The sequence below is a fragment of the Grammomys surdaster genome, unplaced genomic scaffold, assembly GCF_004785775.1.
Source record: "Grammomys surdaster isolate TR1022 unplaced genomic scaffold, NIH_TR_1.0 280712, whole genome shotgun sequence".
In the NCBI taxonomy this organism is placed as follows: Eukaryota; Metazoa; Chordata; class Mammalia; order Rodentia; family Muridae; genus Grammomys; species Grammomys surdaster.
In genome coordinates, this window is record NW_021625369.1 from 1 (window position 1) to 10,907 (window position 10,907).

The 10,907-nt window shown below is 40.6% G+C and overlaps 1 long non-coding RNA gene across 2 annotated transcripts; it reads right to left on the reverse strand.

The window, feature by feature from the left end:
• Window positions 1-443: 443 nt before the first annotated feature.
• On the reverse strand, window positions 444-9,833 carry LOC114616104. 2 transcript variants are annotated; one of them, XR_003710594.1, is made up of 4 exons: window positions 9,651-9,833; window positions 8,369-9,235; window positions 8,124-8,194; window positions 444-640 (listed from the first exon to the last, which is right to left on the reverse strand). It is a non-coding gene; the product is annotated as an uncharacterized LOC114616104 (long non-coding RNA). The 2 variants fall into 2 exon arrangements; XR_003710593.1 differs by having other exon boundaries at window positions 8,369-9,833.
• Window positions 9,834-10,907: the final 1,074 nt, after the last annotated feature.

The window sequence follows — 10,907 nt, forward strand, 5'->3', positions numbered from 1 at the left end:
AGCAGGGTCTGCACTAATACTCTGAAAGGTCCTGTGATTGCAGTCTGACTACAGAAAGAGGAAAATTAAAAGTAAAACGGGGAAGGTTCGCCACTTAGGAATCTCCCAATCCTCTCCGCTTCAAAATGGCTGCCAAGAAGCAGGATTTAGGAAGTGGTGCGAGGGTAAGTATGAAACATTATCCGCATGATGGCAGTGTTGCCCCAGTGTAGAGACAGTGTTCTGACTGCCAATCTCTGGCCCCGCCATTACAGTCTGAAAAAAACTCCAATACATGGACAGAGTACAGCAACTAGGGCAGCTTTCCTTAAAAGGAGGATTCATCTGCAGGAGGGGATACCTTCCATTGAATTTCTCAGTATTGGCACAACTAGCACATCCATCTGTACCTTCATAGGAATCAACCACCAAAACCCCAAGAATAAAATCTCTAATGTGTGAAGGAAACTGCATGGAATCTATAATCCGGGCAGGAAGGTAAGAAAGGGAGAAGGAGCTTGGAGGCACCCACCTTCCTCAAGCATCAGGTGTTTTGAAGAAATCAATGGCTGCTCAATGATCAAGTCTATGGTCTCACCTTCACCCAGCAGCAGTCTACCCCTGGTCTTGTGGTGTGGAGGTTAAATCTTATCATCCAGTCCTAGGTAGAAAGAAAAAAAAAATGCTGCCAACTCAGGGTCTTGAGAAGATCAAACCTAGGATCCAGAAAACCTGGTTCTCTGATTCCCTTCACAGATTCCCTGGGCACCATACCTCATCCTGACTTGGGCAACTGGACTTGAGTGTCCAGCCAAGCTGACTACCCGACTGTAGTGGATTTCTAGGAAGGTCTCAAGATTTAATGCTCTATACTATTTGGGGTGGCAAGTCTATTGAAATCACTGTAAATCCCAATCAGATAGATCACAGAGTATGTTTGACCTGAAATCAAAACTGAACATTCAATACATTTCCATTAAGATTGTACTATATTATGTACTAACACCTCATACCTATATTTTGAAGGAACGAGAAGGGGACGGTTAAGGTGGGAGGGGGAGTGGGAGGAGATGGAGGGAGAGAACACTGGAACTGAGGGTCTTTTCAACCTCTTTAACTCTGTCTGTGTGTTCAGAAAACAAAGTTTTTCTTTGATATCAGCATTCCATACAGCCTGTTAGACACCTGATGATAACTTTTGTGTACTTTTAAGTGTACATACATATTTTTGTATTTAGGGTTTCTGAAAATATCCTGCAGCATACAATGTGTGCTGTAGTTTGAATAATACAAAATGTATATGGTACCAACATTTCCTATTTAAACAGTGAATACATTAATCTGTACATCACATTAATTTCTACTTACCTTTTAAAACTGATATACATGTGTGTCTATTATATTTGTTTGAATGCATGTGTGTGTTCAGGACAACCTCAGGAATCTGAGTTCCTCTATAGTTAGAATTATGGGAACGGAATTCATGTGGTTAGGCTGGGAACCAAGAACCTTGATCCTCTCACCAGATCCAGTATTTTTCTTTAAATAATACACAAATGCATGGCACTGATTATCCTATGGAAAACATTATAGCATGATTAGCACTGAAACAAGCCCATATGTACGTGGATATACTTGAATAGAAATACTCTACTTCAGGGCAATTAAACACACATTGAAGGCAGTGGACAAAAATCTAGACTCTTTTAATAATTTCCCCATTAATATATGTCATTCTTGGACTTTCCATTCATCTGTACACACATGACTCAATTTTCTCTTCATTTATTATAGCTCAAGTACCTCATACACTTCTTAGGCATGCTGAATGATTCTCCCTAGATATTCTCTGACATAGTATTAGGGGCTGGAGTTTGGTTCTTTACAATGGTATTTTTTAATATGCTGGGATAAAATCTAGATCTTCCTGTATTCCAGCAAAGCACTATGAGCTATGAAGACAGCACCAATGACTGCTAACTTGGTTTCAAATTTTACGTGTGTCAGCATTTTCCACCAGGAATGGAGGTGCACCACTCAGGTATTCTTCCTCCAAGAAGATAGAAGGAGGAATTTTATCCCTGGAACTGGAGTAACAGACAAGTGTGAGCCATCATGTGGGTGCTGAGGCTATAATCTGTGTTCACTGCAAGAGAAAACTGTACATTTAACTACTGAGATTTCACTTCAGGCACTGAAGACTGATTTTAAAATACATCCTTTTACTTTGGATATTTGTCAAATAGTCCCTGCTTTTACACTACATATCTGGGTATAATAATAATACCATCAGGTGAAAATTAATGTCAGAACTAAGCGACAATAGTAAAATGTGACCATATCTTGAATCGTCAAAGGACTCTGGGTTCTGCCACAAAGATGTTTGCATGTTTACTGCTGCAGTGTGAACAAGATTTGACATGTGGAAAATGAAAATACATATGGAAAGTGGAGTGTTTTTTGGCCATGAAGAAAAAATGAAGTAATAGAAACACATGGAAAATAATATATAGAACAAGAAAATCAGCGTGAAGAAAATCTCAGGCTCAGACAGACAGATACAAATTGTTCTCTCTCATATGCAGAGTTAAAGTTTGCATTCATGTGAGCATGCACACACATTTGTCTATGTGTAAGTTGGTGTTGTAACTGGATCATGAAATTAGAAATGGGATCATGAGAGGAACAGAGAAGCTCTGAGGGGGGAGACGTGTTCAGTGAGAAATGGACTACTGTGACATGAAAGAGAAAATGGCACTTATTGGAAGAGGGAGGGGTAAAAGGAATGTCAGCAGGGGGACAGGGAAGACAGGCTCAGAGGGAGAAAAACAAGAGCAAAGTATATATAAAAAGTGCCTTGGTGAAACCTATTATTTTGTATACTACTTGAAAACAATATTAAAATAAAAAACTCCTGAATGAGCTATACCATGAATTAATGAAATATATATATATAAAATCACGACAGGAAAGTCTTTAAATAAATACCATTTTAAAACAATGTCCAAATTATAGATACTATAAAGTGATCAAAACTTACACAAGCATATATATTATTATTAAGATGGTATATGGAAATGCAAGACATATGCTTCTTTCACATATTAAACATTATTGGGACTATTGGAGGGCCAATTTTTCTTAGACATTGTGAAATCTGATGTCCCAAGGCAACATGAAATCACTGAAAATGTATCTTATTTTTCAGTAAATGTGCTTAGCCAGCAGAATAGCTTCACACACATAGAAAACATTCACTAAAAATAATTAATCAGTTCTCATAAAAAATGAGATCTCATATTAATCTCATTAAATCTTACCTACAATTCCATCTAAATATTACAAGTAAGATTTACTATCGTTAATATTTCTCAAAATACTTGAAGTTGAAAACCTGACAGTTGCATACTCAAGTTACTGAGGATCAAACCAAGGACCTAGGGCACACAGCATTCAAACCCCTCGGCTATGACACTTCATATTTATCTTCTCCTAAACCTCAGAGCATACTTGTATAGAAATTACAAGAAATAAATAGCAGCAAAAATTTAAATAACGCTATGCTCCTGGACAGGTGAAAATGAACGAAACTGGAAATACCCTCCATAGCAGAGGGAAGAATCCTAAAATCTCTGCTAAATCTGAGCTTCAGTTTGGCTGAATGTGGAAAACAGGATACACACAAAAAATACCTTTCCACGTACTCAGACCTAGGCAAACTGAGGAAACTATTTCAAGATCCACAAAACTTTAGGCAGCCATATTCTTTGGTGCATTTCTCTGTGAATTCCATCTTTTCAGAAAGGAAATATCCTATTTAACAGAAGGAAAAGAGTCCAAGGACTCTTCAAAGTAGGTAGAATTAGGCCTCAGATTCACTTCACATGGAATACAAGATCAATAAAATGAAATGAAAGAAAATAAAATACTGTTCAAAGTATCAAGTATGAACAAAACTCAGGACAGCCACCCTTGCCGTTTTTTCAGACACAAAGGGCGGGGGACAATCGCTCACAAGCTCGTGAGTGGAGCTCTACTGCCATCATGAGGACACGGTTTCACAACTCACAGCACCACTGGGCTTCCTTCCCATGATTCTTAGCAATGGCAGAAGATGGCGATTACTAACAACAAGAACAGCTGTGGGTGCCTAGTTGGGCTTACCCCACTTCTCCTCAGGCCCCAACAGAAACTCAGACTGTAGTGCTGTCTCATCAGATCCTGGAGACTGAGGCCGCCCTAGGACACCAGCTAGTAGATTAACATCGCTAGCTGAGCAGGGTGAAACCCGCCCCTCTGCTTCCTGTTCCTCCATCCCTCTGCTTCCTGTTCCTGGACCACAACTCAACTGTGCACTTGGCCCTGGGCCCTCAGTCAGCAGGGTCTGCACTAATACTCTGAAAGGTCCTGTGATTGCAGTCTTACGACAGAAGGAGGGGGAAAAAAAAATCAGTAAACGGCAGGGTTTCCCATTTAAGAATCCCCCTGATCCTTCCCTACCCTTCAAAGTTGCTGGCAACAAGATTCAGGACGAGGTGTACAAGTGTGGGTATGTGGGAAACATTTTCTGCATAATTGCAGTGTTGACCCCGAGAACCAATGGTGTCCTGACTACAGCTCTCTCCTCCTGCCTTTACAAACTGTAATAAATGGGAGCCCTCTTTGCATTTTTCCTATATTGTGAGAAAAATTGATCTGGATAGTGCAGATTCCATTTTAATTTTATGTTGATACCACATCTATTGGATAAGGACCTGTATCAGACCTCAAGCACCAAAAGAGAGCCAGACAGATTGGGGCAGACTGAAAGTGTCTGAAGCACCTGCCCTCCTTTCTTGTGCATCCTCTCTGAAGACCTGAGAGCCAGAAGTGAAGGCCTAGTCAATGACAATCCTGCATTTCTCCTCTTCTTCAGCCAGCAGCATTCTAGGTCCAGTCCTTTCTCATGGTACCTGATTGTCTTTGGATCTCGGGGACAAGTCTCAGCATTCAGTTTTAGGTAAGAAATGAAATTACAGCTAATTCAGGACCTGGATTGGAGCAAAGTGGGCACCAGGAACACAGGTTGTCTACCAGATTCACTTGTTCCCTAGGTTTCATACTCCCAGTCGTGATGGATGTAACAGGCCCTGTGTGGACAGCAGGATGTGGCCTGTAAGGAAGATCTGGGGCCTGCTGAAGATTGAATGCTCCAGAAACCCAAGCATTTCCAGTGTTCCAGTGCTTCCAACAGTCTAACAGTTTCCCCTGGTTTCACTTTGGATCCCTTAATTCTTCATCATGCTTTCAGTTGGGCATCAGTGTTATTTTTCCTCATTGATGCTTAAGATATACACCATACACAGGATCCAGAAAGTACTTTCGTTAAACTTAATATTCACACTGATGAATTTTCCACATTGACTGCAACTCACCCAATGCCTAGACACACAGCTCACTATAGATAATGAAGCACTCATTAAATGTGCATTGAAATGAATTATGTTGCACAATGATTTTCATGTCTTTCATTTTGAAGGTTGGAGCTTAGTATATATAACATAGCCAAGGCTAAGGAATTGTTATAGCTCAGAGTTTGAGGCTTGCATATTCTAATGAGTAATTGTTAGCCTGGAAACTAAGAAAAAGAAAAAAAAAAACAAAGAAAAAAACCAATGTATTATTTAATACATTAGTAAGTTTCTACTCATATACAATACAAACTTTTAAAATCAGAATACAGGTTTATAGCCTCATGCTTTCTTTGAAGATTTTATATGTGTGTATGCATGTGTATATGCCTAGGTGTATGAGTGTATGTTATGTGTGTGCAAGTAACCACAAAGGCCAAAAGGGGGTGTTGGTTTCCTTGACACTACATTTAACAGGAAGTTGAGACCCCATTCATTTCAGTTAGGGTGCTGGGAACCAAGCCCAGGTCCTTTGGGAAAGCAAGAAATACTCTTAACTGATGAGCCACTTCTGGAGCCATGCTTCTTCCTGGCTTTATACTAAATTCTTACTTTACAATTGTATCTTGGACCTGTGCATGCTGGGGTTTATGTGGGATTCCCACCCTACAGAAGGATGGAGTGTTGCTGCCTAGCTGGGTCAACAGAGCAAGCTCAAGACCCTAGCCTTCTCCAGCCTACACTTTCCCCATCACTGAGAAGCTTCATGGGAAATCATGCTTTCTTGGCAATTGTACATCCTTGTGGCGTTAGTAATGCACTAGCTGTGGTCAAAAACATCATCTTAGTGCCCTTCCTACCTGAGAAACATCACCTGGAGAAAAAGGCGCCAGGGAACACAACTGTTTTGACTTCTATAGGATCTTCTGAAGGGTCTAATTATTCTTTTGTTTTTTTCATCTGAAACCAAACTTTTAGCAAAAGAATTGATTTCTTAACAATCAAAGGTGTGCTGGGCAGTGGTGGCACACACCTTTAATCCCAGCACTTGGGAGGCAGAGGCAGGTAGATTTCTGAGTTTGAGGCCAGGCTGGTCTACAGAGTGAGTTCCAGGACAGCCAGGGCTATAAAGAGAAACCCTGTCTTGAAAAACCAAAACCAAAACAAACAAACAAAAAAAAAACCCAAAAACAAAAAAACAAAAACAAAAAGAAAGAAAGGAAGGAAGGAAGGAAGGAAGGAAGGAAGGAGGGAGGAAGGAAGGAAGAAATCAACTATGTTCCCTGCTTCCTCTAGGAGGTGTTTCTCATGCAGCTGGACCTCTGTTTGCCCAGCACTCTATGCCCCATTCTTTGCCACTGCATCAAATCTCTGTCTCAGACACAAAATGGACGTTCCAAATAAAAAGGGAGAAGAGTGTTCTGGAATTTAAATTTGGTGCTTAGAGGAAGGCATCTCTAATAACAGATCTGGTCTGAGGTTCTGCAAAAGATTCTTCTGTTAACTCAATAATTCTTATAGACTAATGGATTTCTATAAACACTTCTCATAACTAAGGTATTGACAAAGAGAGCAACAAAAACTAGTTCAACAGTTCTTAACTATATTCTATTGCTTCTTTAGCAGCCTAGGTTTCCCTTAGTCTCCTGAGATGGAGTCTTGAAGCCCAAGTGGTCTAAAAGACCCAAAGTAGCCTATTATGACTTTAAACTTCTGATCATCCTGCCTCCACCTTCTACTGCTAGGATTGCAGGCTGGCTCGACTGTTGATGAAGTGTTTAGATAGGATGCAAGCAGAAGGCCTCATGTATGGTACAAGCCCCAGGATACTTTCACTGCACAGCCTCAAGATTACCCTGATTAGTTGTTGAACTGATCATCTCAAATATTTCTGTGCATGCATTCAAAATATAAACAAGTACTTTTTAAAAGAGAAACTATGAAGATTAAGGAGTCATATCGAATAAGCAGTCGTCATGCAATCAATCACAAGGCATCTAGTATTTATTTTGATGTACTCAGGAACAATTAAAAGGTTCTTATAGAAAACAGCATAAACTATTTCAGACAGTAAATATAACTTCTTTGATAATTGTTAACACCTAGAGCATACAGGCTCTCCTAGGGCCTTAGAGGAATTTAAGGAAGGCCAGCTTCTAGCACTAGCTTCTCCAAACCTCTACAGACCAACCTTAACCCGAGTCAGTGGTTCTCAACCTTCCTAATGCCAAGACCCTGTCCCACAGTTCCTCATACTGTGCTGACCCCCAAACAGAAATCATTACTGTCGATGCAATTTCACGGCTGTAATTTTGATATTCTTATGAATCATAATGTAATTATCTGATAGGCAGGACATCTGGTATGCAAACCACAGGTTGAGAATCACTGCTCTACGGAAGAGGGCAGGAAGCTGAAATGGCGTTATATGTTTTGAAACTGCTTCCTCATGGTGGCAGTGTTATACTTCATATTTATACAAGCGCCATTTTGTAATGTCTTCCCCCTCCCTTCTTGTTTGGAAAAAAAGAAAACCCACAAGAAATATGGCTGCCTTATATACCATCCAGTTGGAAAGGACAAGATCAAACTATTGTGCTCTTGGTCTAACCAAAGTGTTTGGTTCTCAGTAAAACCAAACTTTGGCCTCACCAACCACCTCATTGTTAATATTTTCTCAGGAGTTAAATTGCATTCACATTAAACATTCAGATCTCCCCTTCTGGCAGATCTTGTCTGAAACACTGTACTCACAGTAGACACTGGAATTCGCCTCCATTTCTCATACTCTTTGTTGAATTGTTGGCAGCTCTTTGCTTAAAGACCTAAGAAGAGGCAGAGACAGTTCACATCAGACACCACTTTCTAACCTGTGCTCTCTGCATATGGCATGAATTCCCACTAGGACACAGACACTTTGCTCATCCTTCAATAATTTTTCACACAATATATTCTGATCATGGTTTCCCCTTCCCCACTCATCTTCTCTAACCACCTACCTCCACCTCCAGGCCTCCTTTCTTGCCTCACTTTAAAAATCAAACACGGGCTATATGGTGATTCACTCCTTTAATTACAGCATTCAGGAGACAGAGCAGGCGGATCTTTCAGTTCTAGGTCACCCTGGACTACAGAGATCCCATCTTTTTAAAAATGGGTGAAGGGGTGTAAAATACAAACAAATCAGAAGTTTAAAAAATAAAAAGAAAAGCACTACTGCAGGATATTTGATCACATTGTGAACCCGAAGAATGCGACCTGGCAAGACCTTGTCATGGTAGGGCTCAGCCCTAGCACACATCTTGCAGAGTGAGGACAAACTAGATACAGTTAAAGAAGCCAGAGAATGAGGAGCCCAAAGGTTAAAACAGATCATCAAAGTTAGTGTGAGGCCAAGCACAGCGATTCAGTAAGAAACCTAGAGAAAAGCCAGATTGAATTAAGTCAGCTTGGAGCGGAGTTTGAGCCAGAAAAGCAGGGTTGATGAACCAGCCAGAGATCAGAAAGACCTAGAAGGGGTGAGTTATTCAGCAGCAAGTCGCAGAGGCTGAAAACATTCTAGGCCCAATAAGACTGTATAGAAGTTAGAAGGTTCAAGGACTAGGCTTAGGTTAACAGACTGAAGGTAATAAGCCCCCAAGACAACAATCATACAGAAGAATAAAGGTTACCTTTACAAAGGACAAGTATTACACATAGGTACACAGAAAGACATACAAATACAAAATCCATAAAAATATAAAATCAGAAACTATAACACAAACACAAAAGACTTATCAGAGCTGGGATCACATCTTCAACCTCTGTACGCCCTGCGCATGCTGTGGGTTCTCCGAGAATTCTGATGTGTGTCAGCCCTGTTATGTCTAGAAGACAGTTTCCTTGGTGTTATGCATGCCCTCTGACTCTTACATTCTTAAGGGTCATCATCTGCTTAGCTCCCAGGAACCTGAGGGGCCATTCATGAGCAAGTGTTCTACAAGACTCTCACTCTCGCCACACTGTCCACTGTGGGTCTCTCTGTTATTTCCCAACTACTGCAAGACGAAGCTGATGAAACATTTTTCAACCCCTTAGACTTTCTTGTGGAACATATGTTCTTGTGTGTGTTTATCTGTGTGTGTGCACAAACTGGACTTATAGAAATATATACAGTTCAATAAGGTAACACTTGATTACAATATGGAGTTTATAATACAAATAAATGCAGGCTTCAAGCTGGCCAACTTTTCTTCTTAGACATTGCTAGAAAGATATTTATAATTGAATTAATTCTCTCACCTGACAGAATAGATACAGACATGGAAAAAATATTCTGTAAAAATAACTCAAGACAGGCAGTGGTGGAAGGCTCATCCCTTGAATCCCACCACTGTGGAAGGAGAGGAAGAGGCAGGTGGATCTCTGTTAGTTCCAGGCCACCCTGGTCTAGAATGAGTTCTAGACCACTCAGGGCTACAGAGAAACCCTGTTTTGTGGAAAAAATAAAAAAATAAACAAAACAAAAAAAAAATAAACCCAAAAAAACAAAAGCAAAGAAAACAAAACAAAACATATTAATAAAATTATTTCATATAATAATGGATTCTCATTATTAATTTCACCAATTTTTTTCTAAATTTCCATCCCAATCATATTATGAATCAGATTTAATGCCACAAATAGTTCTCACAATATTAGGAAGTGGGAAATTCCAATGCACATAACTTAGAAGTGAATTAGCTCCCCATGTCCAGTAGTGAGGATCAAACCCTGAGGCTGTGACTTGTAACTCAGACATTGCAGCCCTCATGTATAGCCATTGAATTACTTGTGCTCACTTCACTGCAGGTTACTTCCCTTCTAAACCTCATACCACATCTTTATTGCATCAAAATTAAAAGAAACAAGGGTATCAAATTTTTAAATAAAACTAGGCACCTGAACAGAGTGGAAATGGAGGAAATGGGAAACACCCTACATGAGAGAAGGAAAAGCATCCTATGACCTCTCCTAAATTTGGGCTTTAGTTTGGCTTCACCTGAAAAACAAGACAAAAATTAAATACTTTTCAAAACACTCAGAACTGAGCAAAACCCCGGGCATTCACACTCCTTGGTACTATCTTTAATCGGTTTTTTTTCAGACACGAAGGGCGGGGGACAATCGCTCACAAGCTCGTGAGTGGAGCTCTACTGCCATCATGAGGACACGGTTTCACAACTCACAGCACCACTGGGCTTCCTTCCCATGATTCTTAGCAATGGCGGAAGATGGCGATTACAGACAGCAAGAACAGCTGTGGGTGCCTAGTTGGGCTTACCCCACTTCTCCTCAGGCCCCAACAGAAACTCAGACTGTAGTGCTGTCTCATCAGATCCTGGAGACTGAGGCCGCCCTAGGACACCAGCTAGTAGATTAACATCGCTAGCTGAGCGGGGTGAAACCCGCCCCTCTGCTTCCTGTTCCTGGACCTCAGCTCAGCTGTGCACTTGGTCCTGGGCCCTCAGTCAGCAGGGTCTGCACTAATACTCTGAAAGGTCCTGTGATTGCAGTCTG